Source organism: Oncorhynchus tshawytscha, unplaced genomic scaffold, assembly GCF_018296145.1.
Source record: "Oncorhynchus tshawytscha isolate Ot180627B unplaced genomic scaffold, Otsh_v2.0 Un_contig_8005_pilon_pilon, whole genome shotgun sequence".
Classification (NCBI taxonomy): Eukaryota; Metazoa; Chordata; class Actinopteri; order Salmoniformes; family Salmonidae; genus Oncorhynchus; species Oncorhynchus tshawytscha.
In genome coordinates this window covers 78725-95912 of record NW_024609264.1, presented here as the reverse complement: position 1 = coordinate 95912, position 17188 = coordinate 78725, and positions in this window count along the sequence as shown.

The following is a 17188-nucleotide window of genomic DNA, read 5'->3' as shown; positions in this document are numbered from 1 at the left end:
TCTGACATAGTCGTGGTTCTGTCTTTCTCCACTCCAGATTCTGACATAGTGGTTCTGTCTTTCTCCACTCCAGATTCTGACATAGTGGTTCTGTCTTTCTCCACTCCAGATTCTGACATAGTGGTTCTGTCTTTCTTCAGATTCTGACATAGTGGTTCTGTCTTTCTCCACTCCAGATTCTGACATAGTGGTTCTGTCTTTAGTGGTTCTGTCTTTCTCCACTCCAGATTCTGACATAGTGGTTCTGTCTTTCTTCACTCCAGATTCTGACATAGTGGTTCTTCTGTCTTTCTTCACTCCAGATTCTGACATAGTGGTTCTGTCTTTCTCCACTCCAGATTCTGACATAGTGGTTCTGTCTTTCTCCACTCCAGATTCTGACATAGGGTTCTGTCTCTCTCCACTCCAGATTCTGACATAGTGGTTCTGTCTTTCTGACATAGTGGTTCTGTCTTTCTCCACTCCAGATTCTGACATAGTGGTTCTGTCTTTCTCCACTCCAGATTCTGACATAGTGGTTCTGTCTTTCTCCACTCCAGATCCTGACATAGTGGTTCTGTCTTTAGTGGTTCTGTCTTTCTCCACTCCAGATTCTGACATAGTGGTTCTGTCTTTAGTGGTTCTGTCTTTCTCCACTCCAGATTCTGACATAGTGGTTCTGTCTTTAGTGGTTCTGTCTTTCTCCACTCCAGATTCTGACATAGTGGTTCTGTCTTTCTCCACTCCAGATTCTGACATAGTGGTTCTGTCTTTTGTGGTTCTGTCTTTAGTGGTTCTGTCTTTCTCCACTCCAGATTCTGGCATAGTGGTTCTGTCTTTAGTGGTTCTGTCTTTCTCCACTCCAGATTCTGACATAGTGGTTCTGTCTTTCTCCACTCCAGAGTCTGACATAGTGGATCTGTCTTTAGTGGTTCTGTCTTTCTTCACTCCAGATTCTGACATAGTGGTTCTGTCTTTCTTCACTCCAGATTCTGACATAGTGGTTCTGTCTTTCTTCACTCCAGATTCTGACATAGTTGTTCTGTCTTTCTCCACTCCAGATTCTTACATAGTGGTTCTGTCTTTCTCCACTCCAGATTCTGACATAGTGGTTCTGTCTTTCTTCACTCCAGATTCTGACATAGTGGTTCTGTCTTTAGTTGTTCTGTCTTTCTCCACTCCAGATTCTGACATAGTGGTTCTGTCTTTCTCCACTCCAGATTCTGACATAGTGGTTCTGTCTTTAGTGGTTCTGTCTTTCTCCACTCCAGATTCTGACATAGTGGTTCTGTCTTTCTCCACTCCAGATTCTGACATAGTGGTTCTTAGTGGTTCTGTCTTTCTCCACTCCAGATTCTGACATAGTGGTTCTGTCTTTCTCCACTCCAGATTCTGACATAGTGGTTCTGTCTTTCTTTCTCACTCCAGATTCTGACATAGTGGTTCTGTCTTTAGTGGTTCTGTCTTTCTCACTCCAGATTCTGACATAGTGGTTCTGTCTTTCTCCACTCCAGATTCTGACATAGTGGTTCTGTCTTTCTCCACTCCAGATTCTTCTGTCACTCCAGATTCTGACTGGTTCTGTCTGGTTCTGTCTTTCTCCACTCCAGATTCTGACATAGTGGTTCTGTCTTTCTCCACTCCAGATTCTGACATAGTGGTTCTGTCTTTCTCCACTCCAGATTCCAGATTCTGACATAGTGGTTCTGTCTTTCTGTCTTTCTCCACTCCAGATTCTGACATAGTGGTTCTGTCTTTCTCCACTCCAGATTCTGACATAGTGGTTCTGTCTTTCTTCACTCCAGATTCTGACATAGTGGTTCTGTCTTTCTCCACTCCAGATTCTGACATAGTGGTTCTGTCTTTCTCCACTCCAGATTCTGACATAGTGGTTCTGTCTTTAGTGGTTCTGTCTTTCTTCACTCCAGATTCTGACATAGTGGTTCTGTCTTTCTTCACTCCAGATTCTGACATAGTGGTTCTGTCTTTCTTCACTCCAGATTCTGACATAGTGGTTCTGTCTTTCTCCACTCCAGATTCTGACATAGTGGTTCTGTCTTTCTCCACTCCAGATTCTGACATAGGGGTTCTGTCTTTAGTGGTTCTGTCTTTCTCCACTCCAGATTCTGACATAGTGGTTCTGTCTTTCTTCTGTCTTTCTCCACTTTCTGACATAGTGGTTCTGTCTTTCTCCACTCCAGATTCTGACATAGTGGTTCTGTCTTTCTCCACTCCAGATTCTGACATAGTGGTTCTGTCTTTCTCCACTCCAGATTCTGACATAGTGGTTCTGTCTTTCTCCACTCCAGATTCTGACATAGTGGTTCTGTCTTTAGTGGTTCTGTCTTTCTCCACTCCAGATTCTGACTTTAGTGGTTCTGTCTTTCTCCACTCCAGATTCTGACATAGTGGTTCTGTCTTTCTTCTTTCTTCACTCCAGATTCTGACATAGTGGTTCTGTCTTTCTCCACTCCAGATTCTGACATAGTGGTTCTGTCTTTCTCCACTCCAGATTCTGACATAGTGGTTCTGTCTTTCTCCACTCCAGATTCTGACATAGTGGTTCTGTCTTTCTCCACTCCAGATTCTGACATAGTGGTTCTGTCTTTCTTCACTCCAGATTCTGACATAGTGGTTCTGTCTTTCTCCACTCCAGATTCTGACATAGTGGTTCTTTCTCCACTCCAGATTCTGACATTTTCTCTGTCTTTCTCCACTCCAGATTCTGACATAGTGGTTCTGTCTTTAGTGGTTCTGTCTTTCTCCACTCCAGATTCTGACATAGTGGTTCTGTCTTTAGTGGTTCTGTCTTTCTCCACTCCAGATTCTGACATAGTGGTTCTGTCTTTAGATGGTTCTGTCTTTCTCCACTCCAGATTCTGACATAGTGGTTCTGTCTTTCTCCACTCCAGATTCTGACATAGTGGTTCTGTCTGTCTGTCTTTCTGTCTTTCTCCACTCCAGATTCTGGTTCTGTCTTTAGTGGTTCTGTCTTTCTCCACTCCAGATTCTGACATAGTGGTTCTGTCTTTAGTGGTTCTGTCTTTCTCCACTCCAGATTCTGACATAGTGGTTCTGTCTTTCTCCACTCCAGATTCTGACATAGTTCTGACAGATTCTGAGTGGTTCTGTCTTTCTCCACTCCAGATTCTGACATAGTGGTTCTGTCTTTCTCCACTCCAGATTCTGACATAGTGGTTCTGTCTTTCTTCACTCCAGATTCTGACATAGTGGTTCTGTCTTTCTTCACTCCAGATTCTGACATAGTTCTGTCTTTCTCCACTCCAGATTCTGACATAGTGGTTCTGTCTTTCTCAACTCTAGATTCTGACATAGTTGTTCTGTCTTTCTCCACTCCAGATTCTGACATAGTGGTTCTGTCTTTAGTGGTTCCGTCTTTCTCCACTCCAGATTCTAACATAGTGGTTCTGTCTTTAGTGGTTCTGTCTTTCTCCACTCCAGATTCTGACATAGTGGTTCTGTCTTTCTCCACTCCAGATTCTGACATAGTGGTTCTGTCTTTAGTGGTTCTGTCTTTCTTCACTCCAGATTCTGACATAGTGGTTCTGTCTTTAGTGGTTCTGTCTTTCTCCACTCCAGATTCTGACATAGTGGTTCTGTCTTTCTCCACTCCAGATTCTGACATAGTGGTTCTGTCTTTAGTGGTTCTGTCTTTCTTCACTCCAGATTCTGACATAGTGGTTCTGTCTTTCTTCACTCCAGATTCTTACATAGTGGTTCTGTCTTTCTCCACTCCAGATTCTGACATAGTGGTTCTGACTTTAGTGGTTCTGTCTTTCTTCACTCCAGATTCTGACATAGTGGTTCTGTCTTTCTCCACTCCAGATTCTGACATACTGGTTCTGTCTCTCTCCACTCCAGATTCTGACATAGTGGTACTGTCTTTAGTGGTTCTGTCTTTCTCCACTCCAGATTCTAATGTCGTGTTTCTGTCTTTCTCCACTCCAGATTCTGACATAGTGGTTCTGTCTTTCTTCACAACAGATTCTGACTGTCTTTAGTGGTTCTGTCTTTCTCCACTCCAGATTCTGACATAGTGGTTCTGTCTTTCTCCACTCTAGATTCTGACATAGTGGTTCTGTCTTTCTCCACTCTAGATTCTGACGTAGTGGTTCTGTCTTTCTCCACTCCAGATTCTGAAGTCGTGGTTCTGTCTTTCTCCACTCCAGATTCTGAAGTCGTGGTTCTGTCTTTAGTGGTTCTGTCTTTCTTCACTCCAAATTCTGACATAGTGGTTCTGTCTCTCTCCACTCCAGATTCTGAAGTCGTGGTTCTGTCTTTAGTGGTTCTGTCTTTCTCCACTCCAGATTCTGACGTAGTGGTTCTGTCTTTCTCCACTCCAGATTCTGACATAGTGGTTCTGTCTCTCTCCACTCCAGATTCTGAAGTCGTGGTTCTGTCTTTAGTGGTTCTGTCTTTCTCCACTCCAGATTCTGAAGTCGTGGTTCTGTCTTTCTCCACTCCAGATTCTGAAGTCGTGGTTCTGTCTTTAGTGGTTCTGTCTTTCTTCACTCCAAATTCTGACATAGTAGTTCTGTCTCTCTCCACTCCAGATTCTGAAGTCGTGGTTCTGTCTTTCTCCACTCCAGATTCTGACATAGTGGTTCTGTCTTTCTCAACTCTAGATTCTGACATAGTTGTTCTGTCTTTCTCCACTCCAGATTCTGACATCGTGGTTCTGTCTTTCTCCACTCTAGATTCTGACGTAGTGGTTCTGGCTATCTCCACTCCAGATTCTGAAGTCGTGGTTCTGTCTTTAGTGGTTCTGTCTTTCTCCACTCCAGATTCTGACATAGTGGTTCTGTCTTTAGTGGTTCCGTCTTTCTTCACTCCAGATTCTAACATAGTGGTTCTGTCTTTCTCCAGATTCCAGATTCTGACATAGTGGTTCTGTCTTTCTCCACTCCAGATTCTGACATAGTGGTTCTGTCTTTCTCCACTCCAGATTCTGACATAGTGGTTCTTTAGTCTGTCTTTCTTCACTCCAGATTCTGACATAGTGGTTCTGTCTTTAGTGGTTCCGTCTTTCTCCACTCCAGATTCTAACATAGTGGTTCTGTCTTTAGTGGTTCTGTCTTTCTCCACTCCAGATTCTGACATAGTGGTTCTGTCTTTCTCCACTCCAGATTCTGACATAGTGGTTCTGTCTTTAGTGGTTCTGTCTTTCTTCACTCCAGATTCTGACATAGTGGTTCTGTCTTTCTTCACTCCAGATTCTGACATAGTGGTTCTGTCTTTCTCCACTCCAGATTCTGACATAGTGGTTCTGTCTTTCTCCACTCCAGATTCTGACATAGTGGTTCTGTCTTTAGTGGTTCTGTCTTTCTTCACTCCAGATTCTGACATAGTGGTTCTGTCTTTCTTCACTCCAGATTCTGACATAGTGGTTCTGTCTTTTGTGGTTCTGTCTTTAGTGGTTCTGTCTTTCTCCACTCCAGATTCTGACATAGTGGTTCTGTCTTTAGTGGTTCTGTCTTTCTTCACTCCAGATTCTGACATAGTGGTTCTGTCTTTCTCCACTCCAGATTCTGACATAGTGGTTCTGTCTTTCTCCACTCCAGATTCTGACATAGTGGTTCTTTCTTTAGTGGTTCTGTCTTTCTCCACTCCAGATTCTGACATAGTGGTTCTGTCTTTAGTGGTTCTGTCTTTAGTGGTTCTGTCTTTAGTGGTTCTGTCTTTCTCCACTCCAAATTCTGACATAGTGGTTCTGTCTCTCTCCACTCCAGATCCTGACATAGTGGTTCTGTCTTTAGTGGTTCTGTCTTTCTCCACTCCAGATTCTGAAGTCGTGGTTCCGTCTTTCTCCACTCAAAATGTCTTCCACAAATTAGCCATCCAAACAACGTTCCAAAATGGGCTAATTGAATAATTCAGACCAATCTACTGCGTCAACACACACCTCTATGCTAAGTACACACACACTTCCACACTGAGTACACACACTTTGCACACACTCTCCACATACACTGATGGGATTAACGGCTGCGTCCTCAAGACATTTACCTTTCCATCTCTAAACTAACATCCCAGACTTTTACAGAGAATGTAATGGCTGCATTGATTAAGGTATAACTTCTTGGCTCTGTGCAATTCTGTGTTTGAACCCTGAACCCAGTGAATGGACAGCCTTGGACCCCTCAGCTCCAGTCATCTCCAGTCAGCTCCCCCTAATCTCCAGTCAGCTCCCCTCATCTCCAGTCAGATCCCCTCATCTCCAGTCAGCTCCCCTCATCTCCCCTCAGCTCAGTCAGCTCCCCTAATCTCCAGTCAGCTCCCCTCATCTCCAGTCAGATCCCCTCATCTCCAGTCAGCTCCCCTCATCTCCCCTCAGCTCCAATTATCTCCAGTCAGCTCCCCTAATCTTCAGTCAGCTCCCCTCATCTCCAGTCAGTTCCCCTCATCTCCAGTCAGCTACCCTCATCTCCCCTCATCTCCAGTCAGCTACCCTCATCTCCCCTCAGCTCCCGTCAGCTCCTTCCCTCAGCTCCCCTCATCTCCAGTCAGCTCCCCTCATCTCCAGTCAGCTTCCCTCAGCTCCCCTCATCTCCAGTCAGCTCCCCTCATCTCCAGTCAGTTCCCCTCATCTCCAGTCAGTTCCCCTCATCTCCAGTCAGCTCCCCTCATCTCCAGTCAGTTCCCCTCATCTCCAGTCAACTCCCCTCATCTCCAGTCAGTTTCCCCCCATCTCCAGTCAGCTTCCCTCATCTCCAGTCAGCTTCCCTCATCTCCAGTCAGCTTCCCTCATCTCCAGTCAGCTCCCTTCATCTCCACTCAGTTCCAGTCAGTTCCAGTCAGCTCCAGTCAGCTCCAGTCAGCTTCCCTCAGCTCCAGATCTCTGTAACAACACCACAAGGCTTGAGAGAGAGAGGGAGAGAGAGAGAGAGACTTTACTGTTAATTTTTGTTGTTTTTCACTTTATATATTCACTTTGTATGTTGTCTACCTCACTTGCTTTGGCAATGTTAACACATGTTTCCCATGCCAATAAAGCCCTTGAATTGAATTGAATTGAATTGAGAGACAGAGACAGAGACACACAGAGAGACACACAGAGAGACACACAGAGAGAGACACAGAGAGAGAGACACAGAGAGAGAGACACAGAGAGAGAGACACAGAGAGAGAGACACAGAGAGAGAGACACAGAGAGAGACATAGAGAGAGAGAGAGCCAGCCAGCCACCGGAGGGGAACTAACTAACACGACCCAGTCCTGTGTGTTTGCAGAAAGCCAGGCCTCAGCCAAGCCCACCATGGAAGTGCCTTTCACCCCAACACCAGCACCAGAGGAGAGGTACTTAGGTAGAGGCAGACACCCCTCAGGTGGGGGTGTCTGCTTACAGTGCAGGGAATTCTGGGTAAAGAATCCTGTGGCCCAAACGGAATGTGTATCACCGGCCAGCGCCTAAATAATGGACAACATTCTAGAAAAGAAGGAGGGATGAAGAGAAGGAGGGATGAAGAGAAGGAGGGATGAAGAGAAGGAGGGTGGGGGATAGGAGGGATGAAGAGAAGGAGGGATGAAGAGAAGGAGGGATGAAGAGAAGGAGGGATGAAGAGAAGGAGGGATGAAGAGAAAGAGGAGGGATGAAGAGAAGGAGGGATGAAGAGAAGGAGGGATGAAGAGAAGGAGGGTGGGGGATAGGAGGTATTTATAATCATCAGACAGGGATGGAGACAGAAAGAGAGATGGAGGTATTTATAACCCTCAGACAGGGATAGACAGATAGAGAGATGGAGGTATTTATAACCCTCAGACAGGGATAGACAGATAGAGAGATGGAGGTATTTATAACCCTCAGACAGGGATAGACAGATAGAGAGATGGAGGTATTTATAACCCTCAGACAGGGATAGACAGATAGAGAGATGGAGGTATTTATAACCCTCAGACAGGGATAGACAGATAGAGAGATGGAGGTATTTATAACCCTCAGACAGGGATAGACAGAAAGAGAGATGGAGGTATTTATAACCCTCAGACAGGGATAGACAGAAAGAGAGATGGAGGTATTTATAACCCTCAGACAGGGATAGACAGAAAGAGAGATGGAGGTATTTATAACCCTCAGACAGGGATAGACAGATAGAGAGATGGAGGTATTTATAACCCTCAGACAGGGATAGACAGAAAGAGAGATGGAGGTATTTATAACCCTCAGACAGGGATAGACAGATAGAGAGATGGAGGTATTTATAACCCTCAGACAGGGATGGAGACAGATAGAGAGATGGAGGTATTTATAACCCTCAGACAGGGATAGACAGATAGAGAGATGGAGGTATTTATAACCCTCAGACAGGGATAGACAGAAAGAGAGATGGAGGTATTTATAACCCTCAGACAGGGATAGACAGAAAGAGAGATGGAGGTATTTATAACCCTCAGACAGGGATAGACAGATAGAGAGATGGAGGTATTTATAACCCTCAGACAGGGATGGAGACAGAAAGAGAGATGGAGGTATTTATAACCCTCAGACAGGGATGGAGACAGATAGAGAGATGGAGGTATTTATAACCCTCAGACAGGGATGGAGACAGAAAGAGAGATGGAGGTATTTATAACCCTCAGACAGGGATAGACAGAAAGAGAGATGGAGGTATTTATAACCCTCAGACAGGGATAGACAGATAGAGAGATGGAGGTATTTATAACCCTCAGACAGGGATGGAGACAGAAAGAGAGATGGAGGTATTTATAACCCTCAGACAGGGATAGACAGATAGAGAGATGGAGGTATTTATAACCCTCAGACAGGGATAGACAGAAAGAGAGATGGAGGTATTTATAACCCTCAGACAGGGATAGACAGATAGAGAGATGGAGGTATTTATAACCCTCAGACAGGGATGGAGACAGATAGAGAGATGGAGGTATTTATAACCCTCAGACAGGGATGGAGACAGATAGAGAGATGGAGGTATTTATAACCCTCAGACAGGGATAGACAGAAAGAGAGATGGAGGTATTTATAACCCTCAGACGGGATAGACAGATAGAGAGATGGAGGTATTTATAACCCTCAGACAGGGATGGAGACAGAAAGAGAGATGGAGGTATTTATAACCCTCAGACAGGGATGGAGACAGATAGAGAGATGGAGGTATTTATAACCCTCAGACAGGGATAGACAGATAGAGAGATGGAGGTATTTATAACCCTCAGACAGGGATAGACAGATAGAGAGATGGAGGTATTTATAACCCTCAGACAGGGATGGAGACAGAAAGAGAGATGGAGGTATTTATAACCCTCAGACAGGGATAGACAGAAAGAGAGATGGAGGTATTTATAACCCTCAGACAGGGATAGACAGATAGAGAGATGGAGGTATTTATAACCCTCAGACAGGGATGGAGACAGATAGAGAGATGGAGGTATTTATAACCCTCAGACAGGGATAGACAGATAGAGAGATGGAGGTATTTATAACCCTCAGACAGGGATGGAGACAGATAGAGAGATGGAGGTATTTATAACCCTCAGACAGGGATAGACAGATAGAGAGATGGAGGTATTTATAACCCTCAGACAGGGATGGAGACAGAAAGAGAGATGGAGGTATTTATAACCCTCAGACAGGGATAGACAGATAGAGAGATGGAGGTATTTATAACCCTCAGACAGGGATGGAGACAGATAGAGAGATGGAGGTATTTATAACCCTCAGACAGGGATAGACAGATAGAGAGATGGAGGTATTTATAACCCTCAGACAGGGATAGACAGATAGAGAGATGGAGGTATTTATAACCCTCAGACAGGGATGGAGACAGAAAGAGAGATGGAGGTATTTATAACCCTCAGACAGGGATGGACAGATAGAGAGATGGAGGTATTTATAACCCTCAGACAGGGATAGACAGAAAGAGAGATGGAGGTATTTATAACCCTCAGACAGGGATAGACAGATAGAGAGATGGAGGTATTTATAACCCTCAGACAGGGATAGACAGATAGAGAGATGGAGGTATTTATAACCCTCAGACAGGGATGGAGACAGATAGAGAGATGGAGGTATTTATAACCCTCAGACAGGGATAGACAGATAGAGAGATGGAGGTATTTATAACCCTCAGACAGGGATAGACAGATAGAGAGATGGAGGTATTTATAACCCTCAGACAGGGATGGAGACAGAAAGAGAGATGGAGGTATTTATAACCCTCAGACAGGGATAGACAGATAGAGAGATGGAGGTATTTATAACCCTCAGACAGGGATGGAGACAGAAAGAGAGATGGAGGTATTTATAACCCTCAGACAGGGATAGACAGATAGAGAGATGGAGGTATTTATAACCCTCAGACAGGGATGGAGACAGATAGAGAGATGGAGGTATTTATAACCCTCAGACAGGGATGGAGACAGATAGAGAGATGGAGGTATTTATAACCCTCAGACAGGGATAGACAGATAGAGAGATGGAGGTATTTATAACCCTCAGACAGGGATAGACAGATAGAGAGATGGAGGTATTTATATAACCCTCAGACAGGGATAGACAGATAGAGAGATGGAGGTATTTATAACCCTCAGACAGGGATAGACAGATAGAGAGATGGAGGTATTTATAACCCTCAGACAGGGATAGACAGATAGAGAGATGGAGGTATTTATAACCCTCAGACAGGGATAGACAGAAAGAGAGATGGAGGTATTTATAACCCTCAGACAGGGATAGACAGATAGAGAGATGGAGGTATTTATAACCCTCAGACAGGGATGGAGACAGATAGAGAGATGGAGGTATTTATAACCCTCAGACAGGGATAGACAGATAGAGAGATGGAGGTATTTATAACCCTCAGACAGGGATGGAGACAGAAAGAGAGATGGAGGTATTTATAACCCTCAGACAGGGATAGACAGATGGAGGTATTTATAACCCTCAGACAGGGATAGACAGATAGAGAGATGGAGGTATTTATAACCCTCAGACAGGGATAGACAGATAGAGAGATGGAGGTATTTATAACCCTCAGACAGGGATGGAGACAGAAAGAGAGATGGAGGTATTTATAACCCTCAGACAGGGATGGAGACAGATAGAGAGATGGAGGTATTTATAACCCTCAGACAGGGATGGAGACAAAAGAGAGAGATGGAGGTATTTATAACCCTCAGACAGGGATAGACAGATAGAGAGATGGAGGTATTTATAACCCTCAGACAGGGATGACAGACAGAGAGATGGAGGTATTTATAACCCTCAGACAGGGATAGACAGATAGAGAGATGGAGGTATTTATAACCCTCAGACAGGGATAGACAGATAGAGAGATGGAGGTATTTATAACCCTCAGACAGGGATGGAGACAGATAGAGAGATGGAGGTATTTATAACCCTCAGACAGGGATAGACAGAAAGAGAGATGGAGGTATTTATAACCCTCAGACAGGGATAGACAGAAAGAGAGATGGAGGTATTTATAACCCTCAGACAGGGATAGACAGATAGAGAGATGGAGGTATTTATAACCCTCAGACAGGGATAGACAGAAAGAGAGATGGAGGTATTTATAACCCTCAGACAGGGATAGACAGATAGAGAGATGGAGGTATTTATAACCCTCAGACAGGGATAGACAGAAAGAGAGATGGAGGTATTTATAACCCTCAGACAGGGATAGACAGATAGAGAGATGGAGGTATTTATAACCCTCAGACAGGGATGGAGACAGATAGAGAGATGGAGGTATTTATAACCCTCAGACAGGGATAGACAGATAGAGAGATGGAGGTATTTATAACCCTCAGACAGGGATAGACAGAAAGAGAGATGGAGGTATTTATAACCCTCAGACAGGGATAGACAGAAAGAGAGATGGAGGTATTTATAACCCTCAGACAGGGATAGACAGATAGAGAGATGGAGGTATTTATAACCCTCAGACAGGGATGGAGACAGATAGAGAGATGGAGGTATTTATAACCCTCAGACAGGGATGGAGACAGATAGAGAGATGGAGGTATTTATAACCCTCAGACAGGGATGGAGACAGATAGAGAGATGGAGGTATTTATAACCCTCAGACAGGGATAGACAGAAAGAGAGATGGAGGTATTTATAACCCTCAGACAGGGATAGACAGATAGAGAGATGGAGGTATTTATAACCCTCAGACAGGGATGGAGACAGAAAGAGAGATGGAGGTATTTATAACCCTCAGACAGGGATGGAGACAGATAGAGAGATGGAGGTATTTATAACCCTCAGACAGGGATAGACAGAAAGAGAGATGGAGGTATTTATAACCCTCAGACAGGGATAGACAGATAGAGAGATGGAGGTATTTATAACCCTCAGACAGGGATGGAGACAGATAGAGAGATGGAGGTATTTATAACCCTCAGACAGGGATGGAGACAGATAGAGAGATGGAGGTATTTATAACCCTCAGACAGGGATAGACAGAAAGAGAGATGGAGGTATTTATAACCCTCAGACAGGGATAGACAGATAGAGAGATGGAGGTATTTATAACCCTCAGACAGGGATGGAGACAGAAAGAGAGATGGAGGTATTTATAACCCTCAGACAGGGATGGAGACAGATAGAGAGATGGAGGTATTTATAACCCTCAGACAGGGATAGACAGATAGAGAGATGGAGGTATTTATAACCCTCAGACAGGGATAGACAGATAGAGAGATGGAGGTATTTATAACCCTCAGACAGGGATGGAGACAGAAAGAGAGATGGAGGTATTTATAACCCTCAGACAGGGATAGACAGAAAGAGAGATGGAGGTATTTATAACCCTCAGACAGGGATAGACAGATAGAGAGATGGAGGTATTTATAACCCTCAGACAGGGATAGACAGATAGAGAGATGGAGGTATTTATAACCCTCAGACAGGGATAGACAGATAGAGAGATGGAGGTATTTATAACCCTCAGACAGGGATGGAGACAGATAGAGAGATGGAGGTATTTATAACCCTCAGACAGGGATAGACAGATAGAGAGATGGAGGTATTTATAACCCTCAGACAGGGATGGAGACAGAAAGAGAGATGGAGGTATTTATAACCCTCAGACAGGGATAGACAGATAGAGAGATGGAGGTATTTATAACCCTCAGACAGGGATAGACAGAAAGAGATGGAGGTATTTATAACCCTCAGACAGGGATAGACAGATAGAGAGATGGAGGTATTTATAACCCTCAGACAGGGATAGACAGATAGAGAGATGGAGGTATTTATAACCCTCAGACAGGGATGGAGACAGATAGAGAGATGGAGGTATTTATAACCCTCAGACAGGGATGGAGACAGATAGAGAGATGGAGGTATTTATAACCCTCAGACAGGGATAGACAGATAGAGAGATGGAGGTATTTATAACCCTCAGACAGGGATAGACAGATAGAGAGATGGAGGTATTTATAACCCTCAGACAGGGATAGACAGATAGAGAGATGGAGGTATTTATAACCCTCAGACAGGGATGGAGACAGATAGAGAGATGGAGGTATTTATAACCCTCAGACAGGGATAGACAGATAGAGAGATGGAGGTATTTATAACCCTCAGACAGGGATAGACAGATAGAGAGATGGAGGTATTTATAACCCTCAGACAGGGATGGAGACAGATAGAGAGATGGAGGTATTTATAACCCTCAGACAGGGATAGACAGATAGAGAGATGGAGGTATTTATAACCCTCAGACAGGGATAGACAGAAAGAGAGATGGAGGTATTTAGACAGAAAGAGAGATGGAGGTACCCCTCAGACAGGGATGGAGACAGATAGAGAGATGGAGGTATTTATAACCCTCAGACAGGGATGGAGACAGATAGAGAGATGGAGGTATTTATAACCCTCAGACAGGGATAGACAGATAGAGAGATGGAGGTATTTATAACCCTCAGACAGGGATAGACAGAAAGAGAGATGGAGGTATTTATAACCCTCAGACAGGGATAGACAGATAGAGAGATGGAGGTATTTATAACCCTCAGACAGGGATAGACAGATAGAGAGATGAGGTATTTATAACCCTCAGACAGGGATAGACAGATAGATGGATAACCCCTCAGACAGGACAGATAGAGAGATAGAGATAGATGGAGATGTATTTATAACCCTCAGACAGGGATAGACAGAAAGAGAGAGATGGAGGTATTTATAACCCTCAGACAGGGATAGACAGATAGAGAGATGGAGGTATTTATAACCCTCAGACAGGGATAGACAGATAGAGAGATGGAGGTATTTATAACCCTCAGACAGGGATAGAGACAGATAGAGAGATGGAGGTATTTATAACCCTCAGACAGGGATAGACAGATAGAGAGATGGAGGTATTTATAACCCTCAGACAGGGATAGACAGATGAGAGATGGAGGTATTTATAACCCTCAGACAGGGATAGACAGATGGAGATTTATAACAGATAGAGAGATGGAGGTATTTATAACCCTCAGACAGGGATAGACAGATAGAGAGATGGAGGTATTTATAACCCTCAGACAGGGATGGAGACAGAAAGAGATGGAGGTATTTATAACCCTCAGACAGGGATGGAGACAGATAGAGAGATGGAGGTATTTATAACCCTCAGACAGGGATGGAGACAGAAAGAGAGATGGAGGTATTTATAACCCTCAGACAGGGATAGACAGATAGAGAGATGGAGGTATTTATAACCCTCAGACAGGGATGGAGACAGATAGAGAGATGGAGGTATTTATAACCCTCAGACAGGGATAGACAGATAGAGAGATGGAGGTATTTATAACCCTCAGACAGGGATAGACAGATAGAGAGATGGAGGTATTTATAACCCTCAGACAGGGATAGACAGATAGAGATGGAGGTATTTATAACCCTCAGACAGGGATAGACAGAAGAGAGATGGAGGTATTTATAACCCTCAGACAGGGATAGACAGAAAGAGAGATGGAGGTATTTATAACCCTCAGACAGGGATGGAGACAGATAGAGAGATGGAGGTATTTATAACCCTCAGACAGGGATAGACAGATAGAGAGATGGAGGTTATAACCCTCAGACAGGGATAGACAGATAGAGAGATGGAGGTATTTATAACCCTCAGACAGGGATAGACAGAAACAGAGATGGAGGTATTTATAACCCTCAGACAGGGATAGACAGATAGAGAGATGGAGGTATTTATAACCCTCAGACAGGGATGGAGACAGAAAGAGAGATGGAGGTATTTATAACCCTCAGACAGGGATAGACAGATAGAGAGATGGAGGTATTTATAACCCTCAGACAGGGATAGACAGATAGAGAGATGGAGGTATTTATAACCCTCAGACAGGGATAGACAGATAGAGAGATGGAGGTATTTATATCCCTCAGACAGGGATGGAGACAGATAGAGAGATGGAGGTATTTATAACCCTCAGACAGGGATGGAGACAGAAAGAGAGATGGAGGTATTTATAACCCTCAGACAGGGATAGACAGAAAGAGAGATGGAGGTATTTATAACCCTCAGACAGGGATGGAGACAGAAAGAGAGATGGAGGTATTTATAACCCTCAGACAGTGATAGACAGATAGAGAGATGGAGGTATTTATAACCCTCAGACAGGGATGGAGACAGAAAGAGAGATGGAGGTATTTATAACCCTCAGACAGGGATAGACAGATAGAGAGATGGAGGTATTTATAACCCTCAGACAGGGATAGACAGATAGAGAGATGGAGGTATTTATAACCCTCAGACAGGGATGGAGACAGAAAGAGAGATGGAGGTATTTATAACCCTCAGACAGGGATGGAGACAGATAGAGAGATGGAGGTATTTATAACCCTCAGACAGGGATAGACAGATAGAGAGATGGAGGTATTTATAACCCTCAGACAGGGATAGACAGATAGAGAGATGGAGGTATTTATAACCCTCAGACAGGGATAGACAGATAGAGAGATGGAGGTATTTATAACCCTCAGACAGGGATGGAGACAGATAGAGATGGAGGAGTATTTATAACCCTCAGACAGGGATAGACAGATAGAGAGATGGAGGTATTTATAACCCTCAGACAGGGATAGACAGATAGAGAGATGGAGGTATTTATAACCCTCAGACAGGGATAGACAGATAGAGAGATGGAGGTATTTATAACCCTCAGACAGGGATGGAGACAGAAAGAGAGATGGAGGTATTTATAACCCTCAGACAGGGATAGACAGATAGAGAGATGGAGGTATTTATAACCCTCAGACAGGGATAGACAGATAGAGAGATGGAGGTATTTATAACCCTCAGACAGGGATGGAGACAGAAAGAGAGATGGAGGTATTTATAACCCTCAGACAGGGATAGACAGAAAGAGAGATGGAGGTATTTATAACCCTCAGACAGGGATAGACAGATAGAGAGATGGAGGTATTTATAACCCTCAGACCCTCAGGGATAGACAGATAGAGAGATGGAGGTATTTATAACCCTCAGACAGGGATAGACAGATAGAGAGATGGAGGTATTTATAACCCTCAGACAGGGATAGACAGATAGAGAGATGGAGGTATTTATAACCCTCAGACAGGGATGGAGACAGAAAGAGAGATGGAGGTATTTATAACCCTCAGACAGGGATAGACAGATAGAGAGATGGAGGTATTTATAACCCTCAGACAGGGATAGACAGATAGAGAGATGGAGGTATTTATAACCCTCAGACAGGGATAGACAGATAGAGAGATGGAGGTATTTATAACCCTCAGACAGGGATAGACAGATAGAGAGATGGAGGTATTTATAACCCTCAGACAGGGATAGACAGATAGAGAGATGGAGGTATTTATAACCCTCAGACAGGGATAGACAGAAACAGAGATGGAGGTATTTATAACCCTCAGACAGGGATAGACAGAAAGAGAGATGGAGGTATTTATAACCCTCAGACAGGGATAGAGACAGATAGAGAGATGGAGGTATTTATAACCCTCAGACAGGGATAGACAGATAGAGAGATGGAGGTATTTATAACCCTCAGACAGGGATAGACAGATAGAGAGATGGAGGTATTTATAACCCTCAGACAGGGATAGACAGATAGAGAGATGGAGGTATTTATAACCCTCAGACAGGGATAGACAGATAGAGAGATGGAGGTATTTATAACCCTCAGACAGGGATGGAGACAGAAAGAGAGATGGAGGTATTTATAACCCTCAGACAGGGATGGA